Genomic DNA, 4,929 nt, shown 5'->3' on the forward strand with positions numbered 1-4,929 from the left:
TGTGGTGAATCTGTATTTCTAACATTTATAACAAGCTCCTAGGTAATGCTAATTTTACTCATTCACAGTTTGAATAACAATGATGTTCAAGCAAACCTATGATTTAGCAGCTGTGGCTTCCTAGCAGAAGTTTCCTAATTATACATGTATGAAAACTTGAAGAGGAAGGGATAAGGCATGAGACTGGTAGACTCTGACTCTCACTACTAAATTCCCTCAGCAGTTCCCCTTTGGGAGGCTAAGACTGTAATGTCCAAGATATTGTTTTGTAGGATGGGCCTAAAACTCATTCCATTTGACTTTTAACCCATCTTCCTGCCTCTCCTCTTCCACCCTTCATTGCATAGGGCTTTCTTAGGAGGAAAGTAACAAAGGAGGAACATTGTTTAATATAGTGTTGTTTATGGCTTCACTGAGAAAACAAGGATAAACTCTATTCTGCTTCTTATCTTTTCCTTTCAGAGTGCACTGAACAAAGGATTTTGCATCTTAGGAGGGCCCAGCTGTATTCAGCCTAGCAAAACAGGTCAAATCAGATCCTTAAATTAATTTGCCATGCAGATGCCACTCTGGGGAAGAGTCTTCTCTCTCTCTCTCTCTCTCTCTCTCTCTCTCTCTCTCTCTCTCTCTCTCTCTCTCTTCAAAAAGATGTTTCTTTATTTCATGCATATGAGGTTTTTTCCCAAATATCTCCCAGCAGAACTGGAGTTACAGGTTGTTGTAAGATATCATGTATGTGCTGAGACATCAACCAGGGTTTTCTGGAAGAGCAGCCAGTTTTCTTAACTTCTTGACCATTTCTCCATCCCCAGACATAAATATTTCTAAGAATGGATTTAGAAAACCAGAGATATTCTCCTTTGAGGATGCTGAAATCATGGAGAAAGTTGTCCCCAGAAAGGGTGTGGAGGCTCAGCACCCCTGTAGTTTCTTCTATCCATCTCTTCATTGCATCCTCTGTAATATCCTTTTATTTTGTTTTTCAAGAAAGGTTTTCTCTGTGTGACAGCCCTGGGGAAGAGTTTTTAAATATGATTAGACACTGTTGGTAAGACCAATTGCCTGGGCGGCGGCGGCGGGAGCGGCGGCGGCGGCCGAGGCTGAGCGCTCGTAGCGCCTCGGTCGGCCGCGCTCAGCTGGGCGCGTCCCGCCCGCGCCATGGCAGCAGCCGGAGGAGGCCGGCAACGACTTCCAGTGGTGCTTCTCGCAGGTGAAGGGCGCTGTCGACGAGGACGTGGTGGAAGCCGACATCATCTCCACCGTTGAGTTTAACTACTCTGGAGACCTTTTTGCAACGGGAGACAAAGGTGGTAGAGTTGTTATTTTCCAACGGGAACATGAGAATAAAGGCCGCCGTCACTCTAGGGGAGAGTACAATGTTTACAGTACCTTTCAGAGTCATGAGCCAGAGTTTGACTATTTGAAAAGTCTAGAAATTGAAGAAAAAATTAATAAAATCAGGTGGTTACCACAACAGAATGCTGCTCATTTTCTACTCTCTACAAATGATAAAACTATTAAATTATGGAAAATAAGTGAACGGGATAAAAGAGCAGAAGGTTATAACTTGAAAGATGAAGATGGACGACTTCGAGACCCATTTAGAATTACGGCACTACGGGTTCCAATATTGAAGCCCATGGACCTTATGGTAGAAGCAAGTCTGCAACGAATTTTTGCAAATGCTCATACATATCACATTAATTCCATTTCAGTAAATGGTGATCACGAAACATATCTCTCTGCAGATGATCTGAGAATTAACCTTTGGCATTTAGAAATCACAGATAGAAGCTTCAACATTGTGGACATCAAGCCAGCTAACATGCAGGAGCTGACAGAAGTCATCACTGCCGCTGAGTTCCACCCACACCAATGCAACGTGTTCGTCTACAGCGGTAGCAAGGGGACCATCAGACTGTGTGACATGCGCTCCTCTGCCCTGTGTGACAGGCATGCCAAGTTTTTTGAAGAGCCAGAAGACCCCAGCAGTAAATCCTTTTTCTCAGAAATTATCTCGTCTATATCTGACGTCAAGTTTAGCCACAGTGGTCGGTACATGATGACCAGAGACTATCTGTCGGTGAAGGTATGGGACCTCAACATGGAGGGCAGGCCTGTGGAGATCCACCAGGTACATGAGTACCTACGAAGCAAGCTCTGCTCCTTGTATGAGAACGACTGCATCTTTGACAAGTTCGAATGCTGCTGGAATGGTTCAGACAGTGCCATTATGACGGGGTCCTACAACAACTTCTTCAGAATGTTTGGTAGAAACACTCGGAGGGATGTTACACTGGAGGCCTCAAGAGAGAACAGCAAACCCCAAGCCAGCCTGAAACCCCGGAAAGTATGTACAGGGGGGAAGAGAAAGAAAGACGAGATTAGCGTGGACAGTTTGGACTTCAATAAGAAGATCCTTCACACAGCCTGGCACCCCATGGAGAGCATTATTGCTGTAGCTGCCACCAATAACTTGTATATGTTCCAGGACAAAATTTAATTAAGGAAACTGACTGGAGGACCAAGTGTTGTTATCAGGGACTATTGGGGTCCAGCCCCTAATAGTCTCCTTTCCAGGGTCCGCGGAAGAATCTATCAACCAGCTGAGAATCTATTCCTTAAGGTCGGCAAATCAATCTACGCACGCAGAGTTCTTTGGTCCATTCGCTTTAATTCTCATTCTTGTCCCTTGCTTTACAGTTATATATCCCCCAGAAAACACAATCCTCCCCTCCACCCAGGAAACCCAGCCTGAACTTCCTCAGGCAGTGATTGTCCATTATCAGGATCAAATGGAGGGTTGATAAGAATTACAAAGAGGGGCTCTAGTTGTTAATTACCATTTGTGACCCAAAGGGGAAGTGACTAATGAACTAACTAAAGGCTAAATATGGGTAATATCTAAGAAGAGGGATCTTACGTGCACAACTATAATCTTAAATGTGTTTGGTAAAAGATGTTAAAAATCTATAAGTTGCTAGGTCAATGGGAGAAAATAAAACTGTCTTCTTTTTTCCTGTGGCTCCTATCTGTCCAAGCTGTCTGCCGTTTTTCTGCAGGGTGGGGAAAAGTGTGCTCAGTCTCTAGGCAACCTGTGTACAGCTAGATGCCTCTGGTGATAGCTAAAGGGAGATCTGGAACTGGAGGTAAGGTTTGGGAAAAGAGGAAGTTAAGCTTTATTAGCATCCACCAGGCCTTTTCAAACAGGTGGCCTGGATGCTTAAGTCTGTTCTTAGAGAGTACAGAGGTATCTCTGATAAGGTACTTTCCTCCATCCGGTGATGGACCTGGCTGGATGCTACCAACAATGATAATTACAGGGAGGCTTGAACTGGGAGTTCTGGCTGAGCATAGCTGTTAGCACAGAAGGTTATCTAAATATTCCTAGAAGTGGTTAGGTAAGTAGTTAGAGGTCTATAAAGTTAGTAAGGCTGTAAGAGAGGAGGGGTCTGAGCTAAATTGTGTAAAGCTATTACTTAATGTCTACCTGACTTGGGCGGTGTCCCCTTGTGGAATTTACCTTAAGTCAGGAGACTCGCCTGTGGGTTGTTATCACTGTTCATCCTAGGAAATTGGGTGACCACCTGGGCGATGTCTCCTTTAGTCCTTGAAAGTAGCTAAGGGAGATATCTGATTCCAGAGAAAGCCTTTCCTGAGGCTGTTCTCCAAATGCCTGGAATGTGTATGTCTATAAGAGTGATCAGTCCACATTGTTAGCCCTTCTTAGGGAAAAGTCAATTGGGAAAACTATGAAGGCACACATGATTTTCATAACAGAACACAGCTGATATATAACAAGCCAAATAACACCAAAAACTCCTTGGGATTTGGCTTCCTCTGGAGGAATTCCCTGATCCCTCCAGGTAGTGACTTTGCCATAACCAGCTGAGTTCTTATGATATATTCCTGCGGCCCGCAGCATGTTGTCTTGCATAGTTAAGCCGGTCATTTTCTATCAAAGAAAAGGCATTGTCCTCTCCATTGAGAATAGTGATGCACCTCCACTTCCCTCACAGACACAAGAGAAGAAGGGTCTCAGCTGGAGTCTTGGGAGAGATGAGTGCTGCTGCTGAAGGGAAAACCTACTCGAAGCTGAATTGGTGGACTTTGTTCAATAAAGGCTGTTACTCAAATGTAAAAAAAAAAAAAAAAGACCAGTTGCCTGTACTAATCTGAGTAGAGTGAACTATTGGAATAATTAGTTCCAAAATATAATAGTTCAGACACAGTCCCTCTCTTGCTCACATAAGAACCAATTACAGATATTCCATTTTGATGGACAATGTTCCTTTGTCATCTCTACCATCTTCAACACAACTTCTAAGGCACTCTGCTTATCTTCATTGCTGGAAATGGCAAAGAGAATGGAGGAGTGCAATCAGGGATCACTAATTACTTTAATGAATACCACAGTCAAGAATGTCAGGAAGTTATTTCTGCCATGCAGAGGTCAGAAAAATCCCAGAGCTACCCTTGCTGTTAGTACGAAGTGTCCTAAGGTCTCAAGATGATTAGCATCAAAAGGAGTATAGTGGGGCTCTGTGAAAACTCATATGTGCAGAAAGATCACTTGTCTCTTCTTGCTACTAGAGAAAAAGTGTACTTTCTACTCTTTCCTTAGCCACATTTTGTGAAGTGAGATCACATTGGCAAGGGAGTCTCAGAACTATTGCCTCAACGTTTCCATCTTCTGCAATGCAAGGAGGAAGATTGAGTTGGGATTGCGGGGGGCCACAGACCAGCTGTATTGTTGAGAATTCTGTTCAAGTTGAAAGATTTGTCTCCTTTCCTTTTCTAGACTGAAGTTAGGACTTGCAGAAGTTTCTTGTGTTACTGCTCTGCAAACTGAAGCAACTGAGGTTGCAAAAGTAGTTTGTGCCATGGAATTTTCTTTTTTCTAGGCCCTGGACACCCATCCTGGATGTA

General features: G+C 43.7%; 1 pseudogene; it reads left to right on the forward strand.

The window, feature by feature from the left end:
- Positions 1–1,490: 1,490 nt before the first annotated feature.
- Positions 1,491–2,653, forward strand: LOC102913548 (serine/threonine-protein phosphatase 2A 55 kDa regulatory subunit B delta isoform pseudogene; annotated as a pseudogene).
- The last annotated feature ends 2,276 nt before the right edge of the window (positions 2,654–4,929 follow it).

This window comes from Peromyscus maniculatus, chromosome X (genome assembly GCF_049852395.1).
Source record: "Peromyscus maniculatus bairdii isolate BWxNUB_F1_BW_parent chromosome X, HU_Pman_BW_mat_3.1, whole genome shotgun sequence".
NCBI classification, from domain to species: Eukaryota; Metazoa; Chordata; class Mammalia; order Rodentia; family Cricetidae; genus Peromyscus; species Peromyscus maniculatus.